The sequence below is a fragment of the Chiloscyllium punctatum genome, chromosome 26 (assembly GCF_047496795.1).
Source record: "Chiloscyllium punctatum isolate Juve2018m chromosome 26, sChiPun1.3, whole genome shotgun sequence".
Taxonomy (NCBI): Eukaryota; Metazoa; Chordata; class Chondrichthyes; order Orectolobiformes; family Hemiscylliidae; genus Chiloscyllium; species Chiloscyllium punctatum.
Window position 1 is genome coordinate 28,221,053 of NC_092764.1, and position 19,602 is coordinate 28,240,654.

The 19,602-nt window shown below is 38.5% G+C and overlaps 2 long non-coding RNA genes across 2 annotated transcripts in view; both read right to left on the minus strand.

Annotated features, from left to right (window-relative positions):
* Positions 1-8,822, minus strand: part of LOC140496359 (uncharacterized) — a 79,868-nt gene extending 71,046 nt beyond the window's left edge. Inside the window, exons 1-2 of the long non-coding RNA XR_011964252.1 lie at positions 8,760-8,822; positions 2,165-2,336 (exon numbers count right to left, since the gene is read on the minus strand). This is a non-coding gene — a long non-coding RNA (uncharacterized lncRNA). The remainder of the gene's footprint in view (positions 1-2,164; positions 2,337-8,759) is intronic.
* Positions 8,823-10,118: 1,296 nt separating this feature from the next.
* LOC140496360 (uncharacterized) lies at positions 10,119-19,009 on the minus strand. The gene is made up of 3 exons (XR_011964253.1): positions 17,764-19,009; positions 10,324-10,475; positions 10,119-10,216 (listed from the first exon to the last, which is right to left on the minus strand). It is a non-coding gene; the product is annotated as an uncharacterized lncRNA (long non-coding RNA).
* Between the last annotated feature and the right edge of the window lie 593 nt (positions 19,010-19,602).

Sequence of the window (19,602 nt, forward strand, 5' to 3'; positions counted from 1 at the left end):
AGAGGCTTGGACAGAGTGGAGGAGGTGAAGATGTTTCCATTAGCAGGAGAGACTAGCATCAAAGAGCACAGCCTCAGAGTAAAGAGACGACCCTGTAGAACTGAGATGAGGAATTTCATCAGCCAGAGGGTGGTAAATCTGTGGAACTCATTGCTGCACAAAAGGCTGCAGAGGCCAAGCCAGTTCAGTCCGACAGATAGATAGGTTCATGATTAGTTAGGGGATGAAGGGTTAAGAGGAGAAGGCAGGAGAATAGGGTTGAGAAACATTTCTGCTATGATCTGCAGACTTGATGGGGTAAGTGGCCTATTTCTGCTCCTACATCTTATGGTCTTATTGTCTAAGACAAAAGGAAATGAAAGGGATACATGAAAAGTGAGCAGATAGAGAATCACTACAACTGTCAGAGAATGCAAGATAGAAGCACAAATACAATACTTGGAGACCAGCAAAGGTTTTTGAAAAACAAGCAATCAGTCCATATCATACAAAGCATTACTAATCATGATGTTATGCCACAATGGAACAGAAACCAGCTCAGACTGATGCTTGACACACCAACCATGTGAGAAGACAGCGAGGAAGAAAACTTTGACAATGATATTTGTGTGGTGAGAGCAATTAGCAGCAAGACAACTAAGTTGTCAAAGAAGTGCAAGAAATAGCAAAACATATCTCTCCAGGTAGGCACATGATCACCAGACCAGGTTGAGTTATTAAACCTGCAAAGCATTACATTGAAGTATGAATTGTTAGTTTTGTAAACTCTTTTTATATCGGTGTGCATATCTGTTCAATTTTTTTTATCTGTAGAAAAAGAGGTGTAGTGTTATGACACAATCAATATACCAGTACACCTTTAAGAGACATGCTCATGATATCCACACTGTATCAAATGATCTAGGGTATAAAGGTCACCATCTTATCCTGAGCCACTGGAAACATTTGCTCTTTGTGACTAGATAGCTTAATAGTAGTCCAGACATAGATATGCTCATGAATATAAAAATTGCATATATACATAAGCTATAATAAAAATCTTTGGATCTTTCAATATCATGTTCCCCACATCCTAGTTTCTTCTATTACAAAGGGAAACTTTTGCATTGCTGCATCAGGTAAAGAGAGTCTGCTGGAGGCAAAATGAAAATCACATTCAGTATTAGCAATGCACTCAGTTATTAGCAATTTTTTGGGCAGTTTTATTGACTTCCAAAAGAGTGTAAGACCATCTCATATATAAACTCCTTGGCACTAAAATAATAACATATATTTTAAAATCTATACAGAAACAGAGGCAAAAGGTATACATTTTTACAAACTGACTGATATATAACAATCTGGCTTTGTTTTTAAGAATGAAACATTGCAAATCAAACCAGAATTCTACAATTTGCTACTGTTGCATGGTAGCTGTTTTTGAACCTTATTTTAACAAGGCATTCAAAGCATTTGACTTGCACCTAAAGTGACATTACACAGAGAGCATGTGCAAGTCTTCATCTCTATATCAATGGCAAAAAAAAGGTGGGAAATTTGATGATAGGAACTTGAACCACGGTGGATTGTCATATTTCCAAATACCACTTTTGAAAATTCTGATGTGTTTTACACCTCTACACAGAGTACACCCCATTTTACCATTGCACTTTTGTTGAAGTGACTCCTACACATTTCCTTTAAAGGATGTATATAAAACCTGAATTGAGACACAATTTATGCACCAAATCTTACATTAATCAAATTAGCTGTGTTCAAAATAGTGACATTTTAATTTAAGTGGAAATGCAGCAACTTCTGTGACATCACAATGGCGGTAGTGTTGACCTAATCCGCTTGGATAATCTGATTGCATATCAGACTGATTGTTCATTTTCAGCAGATAGACAGCAGCAACACAGCATGATTGAAGACACACACATAGGGATGTGACACATGAGAAAAAAAGACTGCAGCAACATGGAATTATAGAGAGGTGCTACTTCACATTAATACTATATCTTCCTTGTATTTAGAGTCCTTTCACTGCTATTATTAAAGCAGGAACTATAATCAAAATTAACTGAAATTAGACATAATTTAGCAGAAAATTTTACAAAAAAGAACATTGACATTTAGAATTCAATTTACCAATTGTACAACCGACAGATAGAAAAAGAAGTACCTTATTGTCAGAACTCCAATTCATGTTAATTTGAATTACATTCGTTGTGCTTTATTCTTGATTTACATCTTGCTGCTGCTGCTTTTAGTTATTCCGGTGAGGAGATCCTGGTATTCACACTTGTCTGTCTTGTGTCATCTTCACACAACTATTGCAGTTTATCCAATTACATCTTAAAGGGAAACATATTTTTGAACAGATTAATTTAGTACCTTTGTCTTCTTATATTCTATGTTTCACTTAATATTTATATATCTTATTTCCTTTGTCTCACATGCAAAGGAAAAGATCATTTTAAACATTCTGTGTGAATTAATGTTTAATAAGCCCATAATACTACACCCATAAATAATTAATAGTTTAATAAAATGTTATTGTATTGCTATGAATAAGCAAAAAAATGTTGACAAGGGTAGAAAAAATGCCATATCACATTCTGATTCATTACTGTGTTCAGACAGAGACCTTTGGTGGCACAGCCTCCAGATGTTTTGTCATATGCATGCTTACACATTGTTAGTTGGGTGTATTGGCGAGCATTTTTATTGTTAGAATTTGTAATTTCCCTAGTCAAATGAACAGCTGCATTAAAAAATTGCAATGGTATGTATTCTACTTACAATGAAAACATAAATATCAAGCACTCGATAAAAGCTGAATTTGCAAAGACACAATGCTTCTTTCACCATATTGCAATTTTTCAGTATTCAAGTGATGCCTTTAAAATGCAAATAAATCATAAATCAGGAAGCAGCAACAATCTTGAGAAACATGCAAAGGAAACACTTGATATGATTCATCTAATCTCTTATGAACCTGGTCTTCCCACTACTTTACAATGCTCTACTAGTGCATTTTGCCTGAACTGGGTTGAACCAACAGAAGGAATCAAGGTATTTATGTTGAATCTATATTGAGTTTCTGCAATCTTTTGCTATGGTGTGGAAAACAAAATCATTCAGCAAACCAGTTGCACCTACAAAACTAGCCAGGCTCAAATCTTTTGCATGACATGTTTCACCATGTCACCAATTAGTTTTTCAAGCTTTACAAAAAATTAAGAAACGGCCTGGTGCGGAGCAATGTAACTAATGGTTTTGTACAGTTTTTAAAAGTACTTTCAGTTAATTGAAGCTAGGTTATTTGCAACTAGTACACATGAGGTGCTTTTTTTGTATTAAATCTGTTTCTGACTATTGTAAAAAACTGCATTTGTGACCCTCAAATACATTTCAGAATATATTTAACTGCAAAGAAAAGAAAGAGCAATTGTGTTTTATTATGCAGTATGATTGCTTTAGTTCATAGTAGGCATTATGCTTGGTAATATGCAAATAGGTTTGAGTAGGAGCTTGAACTATATAATTCAATACACAAAACCAATGAAGTTTCAAGTACAATGTGCACGTGGATTAAATGCAAAGTGGAAATTCCACCCTGTGCTGTCTGATTTAAAGAAAAAGCTTGATATCTAGACTAAAACAAGTGAAAATTAATAGAATAATACAATTATCATAAGAAAAGGTAGCACCCATTTTACGTTGGTATAAAATATGTGGACAATTGCTATATTTGTGCCCAATACATAAAATCCATGTAGTTACGAATAACTTAAACGTGCCCTGCTGGGTGGATCGGATGAACAGCTAATCTGGAATAGTTCCTTACTTATTCTTTTTCAGTTGATCACAGATCTGACAGCTATTGTATTTGATAGTAAGAACAGTGAATATCAAACAAACACAGAAGTCTCACATATAAATGCAATGTGGATCGATGGGTATACTGGTACAGTGGTTATGTTATTAGAAGATGGTATTAGAAATAACATTAGCAAATTTGCTGATGATACAAAGCTGGATGGCAGGGTGAAATGTGATGAGGATGTTAGGAGATTACAGGGTGACCTGGACAGGTTAGGTGAGTTATCAGATGCATGGCAGATGCAGTTTAATGTGGATCCACTTTGGTGGCAAGAACAAGAAGGCAGATTATTACCTAAATGGAATCAATTTAGGTAAAGGGGTAGTATAAAGAGATCTGGGTGTTCTTGTACAGCAGTCAATGAAGGTAAGCATGCAGGTACAGCAGGTAGTGAAGAAGGTAGTAGCATGCTGGCCTTCATAACAAGAGGGATTGACTATAGAAGCAAAGAGGTTCTTCTGCAGCTGTACAGGGCCCTGGTGAGACCACACCGGGAGTATTGTGTGCAGTTCTGGTCTCCAAATTTGAGGAAAGACATTCTGGCTATTGAGGGAGTGCAGCGTAGGTTTACGAGGTCAATTCCTGGAATGGCGGGACTACCTTACGCTGAAAGACTGGAGCCGACTGGGCTTGTATACCCTTGAGTTTAGAAGATTGAGAGAGGGTCTGATTGAGACATATAAGATTATTAAATTATTGGACACTCTGGAGGTAGGAAACATGTTTCCACTGATGGGTGTGCCGAACCAGAGGACACAGCTTAAAAATACGGGGTAGACCATTTAGGATAGAGATGAGGAGAAATTTCTTCACCCAGAGAGTGGTGGCTGTGTGGAATGCTCTGCCCCAGAGGGCAGTGGAGGCCCAGTCTCTGGATTCATTTAAGAAAGAGTTGGATAGAGCTCTCAAGGTTAGTGGAATCAAGGGTATGGAGATAAGGCAGGAAGAGGATACTGATTAAGGATGATCAGCCATGATCATATTGAATGGTGGGAATGGTGGTGCAGGCTTGAAGAGCAGAATGGCCTACTCCTGCACCTATTGTCTATTGTCTATGATTATAACACAAAGAACTGCAGATGCTGAAAATCTGAAACCAAAATCAAAATTGCTGGAGAAACACAGCAGGTCTGTGGAAAGAAACAGAGTTAATATTTTGAATCCGGTGACTGTTCTTCAGAACTAATAGTGTCTTGGAAAAAATGGAATGATGCTGACAGCAGGGGATGCTGGGGGAAAAAAGAGGAAACAGATTGATATAGATGAAGCCCAGAGAGAGAGAGAGAGAGAGGAAAAATGTTAGGCAGGCAAAAGGATTGTCGATGGGGTAAAAACAATAACTGCAGATTCTGGAATCCAAATTTTGGATTAGTGGTGCTGGAAGAGCACAGCAGTTCAGGCAGCATCCAACGAGCAGCGAAATCGATGTTTCGGGCAAAAGCCCTTCATCAGGAATAAAGGCAGTGAGCCTGAAGTATGGAGAGAAGGTTCACTGCCTTTATTCCTGATGAAGGGCTTTTGCCCGAAACGTCGATTTCGCTGCTCGTTGGATGCTGCCTGAACTGCTGTGCTCTTCCAGCACCGCTAATCCAGAAAAAGGATTGTCAATAGTAAGCCAGGGAAGAAGAAAAGTTAGATTGGTGATAATGGGCACTATGAGTGCGTGAAAATGGATTGGATGTGTTGAAAGCAAGCCATGCCATGATGGGACCTGAGGTGTAAGGGGTTGGTAAGGAGGTAGTAAAGCTCTAAAATTATTGAACTCAATATTGAGTCCTGAAGACTGCAACGTCCCCAGGGAGAAGAAGAAGCTGTTCTTCTAGCTTTATACTGAGCCTCTCTGGTGGTTATTGCTACTGGAGAGGTAATGCACACGCCAGGAGTTCAAATCCTACCAAGACTACTGAGAGACTTAAAATTTGATGAATTCAATAAATATGGAATTATAAGCTTGTATCAGTCATGGTAACCATGACATTACCAATAACACGTTTGGCTTATTAATGTCAGTTAGGAAAATAACTATCATAATTAACTGGTCTGCCCTATTTATGACTCTAAGCACATCAACATAGTGGACTCAACCCCCAAACTGACCTAATAAGTCAGTTAGTAATACTCACCACCAACTTCAAATGGGAAATCAGAGATGGGCTGTAATTGTTGATCTTAGTAATCTTCACATTGTGTAAATACGTAAACAAAAGTCCTGTAATATTTTAAAGTTTCAGTACTTCCCAGTATGCTGGCAGGCAGTGGAAAGATTAAAAAGGTCCACTGGACCACAAACAATTCCTCTGTGAATTTCAAAGAAAAGGAGTGTTCCAAAGACAATCACAACTTCCACTGTTCTATACAGTCCCACTTCCCTCCTTCAAAAGCTCCTCCTCTTCACTTAGATACAAGTCCAAATCTACCCCACTGGTAGCTGCACTATGTTCCCAATCCATTTGGAAAAGGACTGTTAAAAAAAACACAAACCAGCACATGCATTTCAATGCCACTTGCCTGGAACTCACCCCAGGTTAAAATCAACTCCTTAATTTAGGAGAGATCCAATCAATTAATTGGATGAACAAGAGCCAGAATAATTCTGTTCACTTAAGACAGCAAGCAAAAAGTGATCTTTGGAATTTCCATAAATTTAGTGTGAGTTCTTTTTTATCTTTGAAGCTGATGGAGCATTTAAGTTGAAAGAAATTATACCGATTGACAGGGCAAAGGATCATCAAGGTATGACTAATATTTAAATGAATTAAAAGGAAAAATAAAAATGAGGTACTTTTATATGATGTCTTTCATAAACTCAGGATATCCCAAAGTGTTTTACAGTCAATTCGGTACTTTTGAAGTATTGCAATGCGGGAAACCTGGCAGCCAATTGGCACACAGCAAGGTTTAACAAAAGAAAATAGCTTAATAATCTGTTTTATTGATTGAGGGATGAAGGATGCTCAGACACTGGGAGAATCTCCCTGCCCTTCTTTAATTATTGGATGGCATCAATGCAGGTGGGGCTTTGGTTTAAAGACTCCTTCTTAAAAACTTCTTTAGCCAGACAGTGGTGAATCTATGGAATGCAATGCTACAGAAGGCTGTGTAGGCCAGGTCATTGAATGTATTTAAGACTGAGATAGATAGGTTCTTGTTGGTGGGGGAATCAAAGGTAATGGGGAGAAGGTGGGAGAATGGGGATGAGAAACTTATCAACCATGATTGTATGGCTGAACAGATTCAATGGGCTGAATGGCTTAACTTCTGCTCCTATTAGAGTTTTTTTTTAAAGATTCCCTATAATGTGTAAACAGGCCCTTCAGCCCAACAAGTCCACACCAACCCTCTGAAGAGTAACCCACCTAGACCCATTCCCTGGGATACCTGACCTGCACATCTTTAGATTGTGGGAGGAAACCAGAGGAAACCCGCGCAGGCACAGGAGAATGTGCAAACTCTACACAGACTGTCGCCCAAGGTGGGGATTGAACTTGGGTCCCTGGTACTGTGAGACAGCAGTGCTAACCACTGAGCCACCATGCCATCCCCTGTGTCTAATAGTCTTATCTGACAAGGTAGTTTTCCCTCAGTGCTGCACTGAGTGTCAGCCCAGCTCGTGAGTTGAAGTCTCTGTACAAATCCTTTTTTATGATACAGCAGATATATCAATTTTCCTAATCTCTGAATGACATGGGCAATGGTAGATCAGTTGGTGAAATGTGGTGGGGCTAGCAAAATAAGTTCTCAACTCCAGCCCAAAATATGTCCAATTTTCCACCCAATGTTGAATGTTGACATGAGAAACTTGCTACAGAGGCACAAGAGGACTGAATTTACATCTCATTAGTATCTAATCATGTCTCATTTATGTGCAATTTCCTATTCTTCCACAAGATGGAGAGAAACTAGATAGAAATAATTCCCAACCCGAAAGTCAGGGCAGGTACTTGGCAGCTTCAGCTCCCCATTTACTCAGGGCCCTTAGCTTACTTTCATGGGGCTCACTCAGTTAGCGGCCACTTGGATCTGGCAACATCTCTGCCTTGCCTTTTTGCACTGCTGTGTAATTCAGAACTCAGAAACTCACCACAGTTCTGACTTGCCTTACCTCTTATCAGGTTGCACGTCATATTTGCCAGCAGCGATCAGTCATTGATCATGGGTGGACATGTTGCTTTATAGCACTGTGCTATGTCAATGTCAGACTTGCAACATATGCTAACTTATGTGGCAAACACACTGAATGTGCATCTACTAAGTGCATTGTCTCAAAGTACTTTCGTCACTGGCAGTGATAGTGCAAGCATGATGGTACTGAGGCATAGTACATAAATGGTGAGCAGCACACAGTGAGATAACTCACTCAAAATCACAGAGTGAAACCCTCCATGAAAACTCCCCAACATTGATACTGCACCAATTTTAACTAATGCCTTCAAAATATTCAATGCATTTCTGCTCACATCCATTTACAGTTCAAATTCAAGCCATTACACTCAACTTAGTGCCCATTTGTAAAGTTATGGACAAAAGAAAAAAAAACAGGTTATGTCTTTGAATTTATACTATGCAAGTTTTATTTTCAATAATACAGTATGTCTCCAACTCCCTCTACAGTTCTTATATGATCTTAGGATGAAATCTGACTGTGCTCCCCAGTGGACACCTATTGATAATAGGTTTGTTTTGTGCCTGAAGCAAAATGTTTCTGAGAATTGTTTAATGGCCAACTCTCTCTCAACTGTTTGCAAAACTGAAAAATCTACTTTTTTTGTGAGTGTTATCAGGCTGACAATTCTCAGCCTTTAGCAATGGTTTAATTTATTTCTTTAAACACAGTCCATGGTGGAATATCAACCAAATTCCTACACCAGAGTTGCATATGAACAATACTCACTTTAGTATAATTCCGAAGGGAACCTGGTAACAGTGAGCCTTTCCTGAGAATCAGACACTGCTGAAAGCAAAAGGGGTGCAAAGGAAAGAAATTAGGGGACATTAAGATAATAGTAAGAAAATAAAAGCACAGGCAGTACATATTCTCCAATAATAAGACATCATATTCCATGTAATTGCAGGTTTTGGGATCCCAACATTGCAGGTACTGTTAAGGACAGCAGAAGGTCTTCTGATGCTATAGCCCAATCTGTAAGATTTCGGATCTGAATCTATTGTTATTCTAAAATAGGCAGTTGGTTATTCATCAGTAATTTTCAGACAGTTTATTAAGAAGTAGCAGTTTTGATATATACAGTACTAAAGAAAAGTATACAACCCTTGATCATTTAGGGCATGTGACTGGTTCTAAAGGGTGAGCAGCTGGTTGGCACAGTGTATTGATCTCTTCATACTATCTCGGGAACTCGCCCCTGGCTCATCTACCAACTTCCCTGATCCATCTTCCATCTGAGAAAGGAAATTGCTGGACAAACACTACCATCTGAAAAGCAGGTGCTATCTGTTAACAAAGACCTGTTAATGTACATTAATTCTAGGTGGTGGTAGTCTGCACTATGTCCATCACATGTTTGAACTTTTTAACCTATGAATTCAGGACATATCTCAAGATGTAAGGATAGTCACCTCTCTCTCTCTCTCTCTTGACCTGCCAGGAGAGGCAAGTTTTTATTTTTTTCTACACACTTGCATAGATAGGGATGTATGCAGGACTCCAGACAATTCCCTGATAATAGTTCAGGAAGGTATTGACCTCTGTATGGAATGGAGTCATGGGGCTATGATTATAGGCCCTGAATGAAAGTGGCTATGGTGGGAAATGCAAAAGAAATCAAGTGTGGTCTATACAATTTGTAGAGGTGTGGACCCCTAGATTGAGGTCAAGATCCCTCAATCTCTTGCCTTGCTATTGGTGATAAGACCACTAGCTAGGGCAATGGAGTGTGAGCCTGCTTTCAAATGATTGTTTACCTGGGGCAGCAGGGTATGGATGGAATTGCTGCAATTCTTGTTTAAGGTTGCCTGGTGTCTGACAAACTTATCTGCTAACCTTGTGTCAGCTTGAGCATTTGTATAAATTCCCTGGGATCATCTTCTGCCTGGGGATGTGGAGGTGCCTCACCTCCAGCAGTCCTTTGAAAGCCAGGGAGTTCAGGCCTTTCTTCCTCAACTAACTGAGAAGACTTGGCAATGGAGTGCTCACCAGCAGGTACCCCCAACTCTAGTCTAGATAAAATACCCAGTGAGATGTCAATATCTGGAGCTGGTGGATGGTTGCAAGAGGCATCCACACCTGTGCGTCCTCTGAGGCACCTGCACAAGCTTTTTCAGAGATGGCAAGGGGATGCTGGGCAGACTGGTGCATTGACTATGCCAACGTGGACATGCTGCTGGTATCTGTAAAAGAGACAAAGTGTGGAGACTGAAGGTTATAAGGTGTGGCAGATGAAAACTGCATTGACAGTGAGGGTAATGGGAGAGTTGCGATGAATGATGCTTCTCACCTGGTTGCCAGGACAGGGATTCCCTTCATCTCCACAGGATCAGACCTCCCACCCAGAGCCAATATCCTCCTTTCATTGATTGTGAGGAGCCAAATGTCAGGCACCCCACTACCCATCCTGGCTTCTTCGGCCCTACTGTGGGCCTTTTTCTTCTGTAATGAGAGAAAGGGAGGGATTGAGTGAGATGAAGGTGACTGACACCGCTGTTAGTGCTGGTGCTGGTTGGGAGGACATTTGTTCCAAATCAGTCAGTAAGTAAAGCAGGGGTGTCTGGGAATGTCAGGGTACATGAGAATGGGAGAGGGAAGATTACTGATTGCAGTAATTAAACAGTGATAGTGCATGAGCCTTGATGGGATGTGGGTATAGTAGCTAAAACAGAGTTTATGGTAGCAGAGAGAAGACGGTAAGATTTACCCTGACAGAGCAGAGAAGATCATCTTTAATGCCTTCCTACACTGCTAGGTGTTCCTCTGGATGGTTGAGTCTCTATTGATGCAGCATCCTATTATTTTCCAAGCCTTTTGCTGCCTCTAAGCCTGTCACCATAGGGCCGGGAACATTCAACTCTTAGATTCCTACCGGGATAATTTACAACACAGAATATTTGCTAATCTTGGAAGTACCAAGAAAAGTGGGCAGGCACTTCCTCACAGAAGGAAACAGTTAATGTTGAACTGATGTCAAGAGCTTCCCAGCAATGGGCTCAAAAGTAATAGTCTTAATTTAGTATTCTAAAAAAATGTGGTGATCCTATTACATTTTTGATTCTGGCAAAGAAGTGCCTCAATTCATTTAATTTCTGTGACAGAACTCAACTAAAATATCATAGCATGGAAAACCAATCACGCCCGCAAACAGATGCACCAAGGGACCACATGAAGTTGGTGTTGGCAGCTCATTATAATGATTTAGGCGTGCAGCCATCACTACCCATTATTATCCATTGGCTGTATGCCTGCTTCACTGCTCAGGAAATCCTGTGCCACTTACAGAGAGCCAATGCGCCTTCAATGGGAGGTGCACGCTTGCTGCAGATGAAGGAAAATATCTGAGATTGGAAGTACTGGGCTGTTAGAGATTACCCAGGTTTGCTGGCATTGCAATAGAAACTTTGGTTCAACTGGTTGTCAGGTGGTGGTGGTGGTGGTGGGGGGTGGAGGAAAGAGGATGAAAGAAAACCCTGTAATCAATTTCTCTCTGCCAATGGGAAGAGGTTCTAAGGAAGGCAGTATCAGGTCTTTAGTTCCCACCGCACGCATGCAATACCTAAAACAGTACAGAAAACCTCATCTGAATTCTCAAGCTAATGCTATTGCTGTCTTGCATTCTGATTCTATGCCCCCTACCTATAGTCTCACTACTTAAATACGCTTATACTTTATTTCCCAAATCTCTCCAACAATCATTGTATCACACTTTGCCCCACTTTCTTCTCGGAGTCACACATACTCGTCCACATTGCAAATGTCAGTTCCCTACAACATCGAGGGCTGAAGGGCCTGTACTGCGCTGTATTCTTCTATGTTCTATGTTCTATGTTCTATTCTATCTGACATGTATATTCTACAAACACCTCACAGAAATGTTACTAAAATGATTCACTACTTTCTTTCATTTAGAAGGAAATCGCTCACTACTTGTGACAGGAGGCTGCCATCAGCGGTGACTGTACTCACCCGCACAACCATTCTCTTGTGAAAGAAAACATATGACCGTCAAAGATAAGGAGTGAGTCGAAGTCATGAAAAATTGTGACACTGGGGAGAGTCGATCCAGTACAACTTCACATCCTTTCCTCCTTATTATTTCAATCTAAACCAAGATTCGCTACTTCAGTGGCCATTTCTTTCTCTATAGTCACTGCACACCAGGCTACCAGCTTTTTCATTTCACATGCTAAAAATCCAATTCTTTTTAAATTCATTCTTGGATAAGGGTGAGGGCATTACTGGCTAGGTCGATATTTATTGCCTAATCTTTAATAACCCAGAGGGCAGTTAAGAATCAATCACATTATTATGGGTGTGAAGTTATATAGAGGTAAGGATGGCAGTTTCCTTCCCTAAAGTACATTAGTGAACCAGGTAGGTTTTTCCTGACAATCAACAGTGGATTCTTGGCTACCATTAAACTCTCAATTTGAGATTGTTTTATTGAATTCAAACTTCACCACACTCCATGGCTAGATTTGAACCCAGGTCCCTCAAACACTACCTGGGTCTCTAGATTAATAGTCCAGCAATAATACGACTAGGCTATTGCCTCGTCCATGGGGAGTTGCTGAGCTGGAACTTTAAGAGGAGAAGTCTAGCTGTCCTAAAGATTTAGTATTATTTCATCTGCTCCTAGAAAACACTAGCCAAGAAATTGATACTGCATTAACTTTTAGAGTTTAGTTTGGAAGTGGATTTGCAGTTGATGAATCACCTAACACAAAGGTGGAGAGATAGAGCAGAAGGGTGAGATCACATGACAGCTCTGAAGCAGAGGACATAGCTGCAGGCTTCAAAATCTCAGGCTACCCCAAAAGGTCAATGAGCAAACTTCAGGAAACGCTTACTTCCAAAAGAGAGATAATGGGAAAACATTTACCTGTTGTCACCACTTGGTTGATCACAATAGGATGTAGCTTTAAGAAGTGTTTCAATACTTATTCTCACAACATGGGAAGTATAAACACACTACACATTCCCCCAAAAAGCAGCTGCACATGCAAACAGATCATGATTTCAAGAGATGCAACCAAGATACAAAGTTATTAACAGAGTAACAAGAAACAAGTTACCTGTTTAATCAATATTCAAGATGGAGGGTGAAAATGAGGGAGGATCCTCTCCTGGTTCCTCAAAAACAAAGAAGTTTCTGGAAGTTACTGGCTTTTCCAGAGGAAATTGTGTCACCTGCTGTGAAGAAATGCAATCTTGCAGGTAAGGTAAGAGATCCCTTATCACCGCTTAGAAAAGAGACCAAGTCTTTGCTCCTTTGCTAAGTGTGATTGTCTTGTGTTACTTGCCTCAAACTGCCTTACCAGCTCATTGTGGATTAATAATGTATTGATCCCAGCTCTAGCCAGTTTAGTCATACAATGTGAGCACCAATGTATCCCATTGGCTACCTCAAAATGGCTTTAATATTTAGAGGAGGCGATGGCGTATAATGGTATTATTGCTGGACTGTTGGTCCAGAAACCCAGGTTCTGGGGATTTAGGTTCAAATCCTGTCATAGCAGATGGTGGAATTTGAATTCACTAAAAATCTGGAGCTAAGGATCACTGTGAAACGATTGTCAATTGTCAGGAAAACCCAGCTGGTTCACTAATATCATTCAAGGAAGGAACCTGCCGTCCTTACTGTGTCTGGTCTACATGTGACTTCAGCCAACAATGTAGTTGACTCTTAACTACTCTCTGAGCAACTAGGGATGGACAACAACTGCTGACTCAGTCATTGATGTCCTAATCCAGAATGAAGAAAACAAAAAGGCAGTGAATTGAGAGCAAAATGCACTACGCTGGTCTGGAGGAAACCAATTGATAATGATATTCTGGCAAAAGTGGTGAAGAGTGTGGGATTGTTGATGTTTTCAGAATGGAAGGAATGATTCACATAAACTGTTTGTGGAGGAGTTGCTGTGTATGACTTGAGGCAGAAGCACTTGTAATGTTGCTAATGTTCTTTTTCCAGCTCTTGTACTTCCTCCTTTCGTTCTTTCTGCTGCATCATGCTGCCCAATTGTTGATAATGGTTTAATATTTATGATTATATACATATACAACAAGTGCAATACTTAATAAATAGTCAAGGTTATGCTGCAAAATTTCTCATGAGTGGTCCAGACCACATTCTTAAGCAGGCAGCCCAGACCAGAACATTGCAATTTGTTTCAGTAAGTGTACGGTGAAAATTACCCAAATTAAGTTAGCAGAGGCTGACTCCAGGTTTAAAACAGACAAAAAATGTATTCACAAAATTACACAATGAAACTCGAAGAACAGAATATAAAACCCCTATAGAACTCAGTTTAAACTAGACTTAAGTATGCTGTTCCGAATATACACAACAGTCCCAATAATCAAACTCTCTTTAAAACATCGTACAAAAAAGGGTCAGATGCTTACAGGTTGAAGTTAGAAGGGCAGAAGAGAGAGTTTTCACACAGCTCACTGTTGAACTCTCAACCAGTTCTGGACTGAACTAAACTGCTTAGCTCAGCTAGAGAGCTGACCACTCCCCTTTCATTTTACAGGTCACTTCTAACACATGACCATTTTGACCTGAAGTCTCATTGTTTACATATGAACAAAAGGTCTCTCAAAATCCTTTTCAGCTCTATACCAAACCAGTCTGATTGGAGCCCCGCCTGGTTTTTACCCCTCTGAAAAAAATCACGGATAGGGTATCCTTGACTTTTAGAAATAAAAGGACCAGCTTTGTGACACTACTAAATTTTGTTTGACCATCATTCCTTCTGTAAAGTGACTGAGGAAACTTCACCACTTTAAAGGTACTGCAAGTTGTTACTGATATTGTAATAGTTTCTGACTCTCCTTTGTTGCAAACTATGCTGTTCTTTATCCTCTACCACGAATAGCATGAAAAGCAATGCCATTTTGTCCCTTAATGTTACCCACTGTGGATAGGTTTGAGGCATGAATAGAGTGGAAATACTCTGGTGTTCAGATACTGTCAAAGAAGTGAGCATTCACTCCAATCACTTTAGAATCCATCTAATAAAATCTCACAAATGTAATACCGCAACTATGAGATATGCTGTCTTTTGAAAAAAATTGAAGATGTGTGTATATAAAAATATTGACAGAAAGTCTGAAAAAAGTGTGGTATTTTAATGGAATGTTTTATTGATTACAAAGTAAATTATAGGGGTTTTACAGCTTATAAAAATGAATAGTATTAAAAAGAACAATAATGTTTAACCGTTTCCAAGGAGAGATATTCTGTCTGATTCATACCTTTGCAACTGATTTCTCTGAAATTTCTTCAACTCTCCCTCTTCCTTTCACCCTCCTCTACTTCACTAATTTACTGTTATTGGTCTGAATCTTGGTAGTGAATGTCAGTAGGCTACGTATGTCATCAAAACTTAACTTATCTTTAATCAATGTCTACATGTGCTCCCAATGATATGGCTTAGTAATAGACTGTTGTATAAAAACACCAAAGATGGATGCTGGAAATTAGAAGCAAAACAAGAAATTCTTGCAGAAACTCAACAGGTCTGGCAACATCTATGGAGAGAAAGCAGAGTTAACATTTCTGGTCTAGTCACCCTTCTTCAGAATTTTACATTTGTGATATTTGGCTTCTTTTCTTCCCAATGTTCTTTCAAAATAACTTTGGTTCCCTTGGGCCAGAGGAAAGTGGCAGAAAGGAAGACAAAAACCTTCAATTCTATTACTTTTATAGACACTTTTATATGCATTTTTCAGGCATAACTCCTGCATACCTGCATCTCACCTCTCTCCACCACCCCATCACCACTGTCACATTTATTGCATTTTGTGGTTTATTCGTGTATTTTTTGAAAGGTGCTCTTGATGAGACAGATTTTAGCTTAGGAAATATCAATGATAAATTTTGTAATTTACTGTTTTCTACTACAGCCTGCAAAAAATATAATATTTTGAAGAAAAAGAATTGTAAAGAAAGATTTAAAATAACCTTGCACGTCAGCAAAAACAATGGATACTCAGTGTTCAGTAGAGAATAATGAGTACTTGGGAACAATTACAAGGTAATAATCTAATTTAGGAATTCAGGTGACACCTTAAGAAATGAGAGCCAAGTTTGACTAGCTTGTTCCACCATGAATTGGATTAGGGGGCACCCTTCATGTTCCATGGAATTTATTCTTATTCAGTATGTACATTCTATTTCAGTTTTATACAGAAGCTTTATTTTGTGCCTTGGTCAGTTTTTGTGCTAGCATTTACTGTCACAATGCTCTGTGTCCTTGATGGATGATGACATTCACACACGAGGATTAATGATTCTGACGACAATACTGCAGGTTTATCGAGAAGTAATTTGCTGTTGATTGCCGGGAAATTCTGAGTGCATAAAGAAACAGCCACCTCGACAGGCTCTTTCTTATATAGAGACAGAATTTGCTACTAGAGATTAGTCACACTGATCATACAGCTGGTTTTTGCCTGTAAAATATTTATTGTTAAAATTGTTGGATTATTTTAATTGCATGAGCTATGATATCTTAAGAGCTGTTACAAATAAGTGCACTTGCTGCAGTTTCATCATAAATTTCTTAATATTTTAAAATATGATCAAAATGGATGATAACAGTTTTAGTGTAAATATAGTCTGAGCATTTTTATTTGCTGAGGTGTGTGGAATCATTTCAGTCTGTTTAATTTTTGTAGAGAATACGTGGAAGGTTTTGATAAAGGCATAAGTGCATTAAAGGGGTTCTTCTTTAAATTTGCTTTCTTTTTAGATTTGAAAAACTGTCTCTGTAGAGCAAACAAAAGAAAATGTAGTCTCTTTCAAGGGGAGTGCCTCCTTGAACAGATATGGAAGCGCATAGAAAAATTACGGAACTAGCTCTCCTGAGCATTTTGTGAATATATATACTGATGTTATTACATTACAATAGAATTCTTTGGAGGTTTTATATTTTACCACTTAATTGTCATGGGAAAAGTAGTCATAAAAGTATTATGTATACATAAAAGACTAATTTTAACAAAAATGTCAAACCCATTGCTTCCAGTTTTCTGCTTTACCAGAGGAATTCTCTCTTGTGCCCTCCAGGATTCTATTGCAACAGATGCTTTGACAATACTAAATAGCAAGTCACAACAACTCATTATTGATTTCCCCAAACAGGTCCATAAACAATTGGTACCTGAATTACAAAGTACTATCTCCAAGACACAGGGAAGAACGTTCTCTCATTGAAGCTAATAAAAATATTAAAGTGGAGTCTTACGATGGTCTGTTTAAAGTGGTTATATCTGCCATATGTGAAGCAGCACCCAATTGTTTCCAACAGGAAAAACAAGTCATCATATGAACACTTCCATAGTCAAATCACAATGTAGTGATAAAAATTTAGCAAGACATTTATAAAGGAACATTTGATTTTGTTAGTATACCAAGAACTGAAGATGTTTTGCAATAATTGACATTAAAATAGTGAATCAAAGAAATCTCACACTATTAACATGTGATCCATCTCTCTGAAATGATGCATGGCAATTTCAATTTTCATTCTCTTTCCAATGTCGGCTATATCCTTTAATCATTAAATTCAACTTTTATCCTAACCAAAGATTTGTTAACCCTTCCATTGAATTGTATCATAATATTTTGTACTGGTAAGTATTGCCTCTTGTGGCATGGAAAGAGTTAAAGTCTATCAAAATTAACCTCTAATAGAATAAGCATCATTATAACAAGTACCTGCTTACAGCAAACACATTACCAGGCCTCACAGCTCCATGTTTGAGGAATATTAGCCATCAGCATCACAAATAATTTTTTCTGTAATCTCTGGGCACTTGCAAAAAGTGCCTGATACAATCAAAACTTCAGAGCTTAGGTTCATGAATGTGGGAAACAGCTTCGACACTTCATTTTATTCACCAGCCTGTGGTCAATCAACATAGTCAAAGAAAACCTGAAGCCTGTTTTTTAACTATAAGCAGATTTCCATCAAATAATAATATTGTTGTTTGAAGTTATGTGATCAAAGATGATTATAAATCGAAGTGGTGAAACATACAATTAAATAAAATATGATGGTAAAGAATCAAAAAGCTAAAGTAATCTAAAACTTTCTAGCTGAATATTAATGTTAGCTAATCATTCACTGAAAGCAATTAGTGTGAGGTTTTCAGTTTAACACATAATTCAGCAATATTTCTGCACTTTTCTTCTGTGTAGATGTTTTGCAATCATTGGCTGATTAAAAATGATGTAGCATGGATTATTTCAGCCTCAAACCACCATTAGTAGATCTTCTTGCATCCTTTCTATAGCTACAAATCTGCCAGTCACAGTGATGGATGTGATATGAAAATAAATCCAGTGGTTGATGATTTAGGGGAAGAATCGCCTTTTTTTTTGTTGGGGAATATGTGAATGTGTGTAATCAGCAGCCAGCTGCCCCATTGCAGATCATTTATCCAATATCTGCATCGGAGGATGACAACATGATGAATGGCAAACAAATGCATCTTTTATTGCCTGTACTTTTCGGCAGATTCCTGGACAGCTGGATACAGGAATTCATAAAATTTGTTCTGCTTCTTCTTTTCTTGTGTAATAGGATCTGCAGAAATAATTCAAAGGCTGAAAGGTAATTTACTAGTCTTTCACAATGAATCCAAGGTGCCCTCGAGATGAACTAATCATACTTAAAGGATTATATCTGTTTCTAACACACAATGTTTTGCAAATGTTTCAAATTTTGGTTAACAAATATCAATGGTCTTGACCATATAGCTCTGTTAAATTTTGGATTCAGATTATATAAGGAAAAGGGTTGAAACATCAAAGATTACAGTAGAATCTTAAAACATTAACATTCTTCAGCAAAAACTTGATCTGCGGTTAAACTATAAGGAACTATGTATACACATGATAGAACTGCAAGGCAGGAACATGACTAAACAATTCAGATACAATCAAAACAGAAAATATTAGAATGAGCACTATATACAATATAAAGCATCTGATTGTATCACAGACTTTAATTCCCAAGTACTTTTCAATTTTTATAATTAATTGTAATTGTAAACTAATAGCGATTTACTATCAGTGAGATTTGTCACAAATTGGCATGGAACAATTTCAGTCAGTACACGTTCTGGGATGGTATCCTGCCCAACTAACCTGCGTGGCACCTCATACTTAGCTCTGTTGTCAAAGGATAGTGCTTGAAGAAAACTACAAATTGAAGATTAATTTGATCACATCTGCTCAGTCACCATGGATATTTCAATTCAATAAAAATAGCCATCACCCCAACTTCTTGCCCCCTCTTCAATTGAAAGTCTTATCCAATTCTTGATTACTACAAGGGTCACATCCATTCTCCACAGCTATAATTTATCCAGGTTGCCACTGTGCTTAACAACAGTTAAATCATTTATTTATTTCCAGGCCAAATTGTGTGGATCTGTGCTCCCAGGAATTTTATTCTAAAGTGCTCAAACCTCACATTTAAATTATCTTTGTGCTTCAACCCACTAAAAGCTCAGTCAACTTCCCCACCATATATCCAGGTATGCATTGACC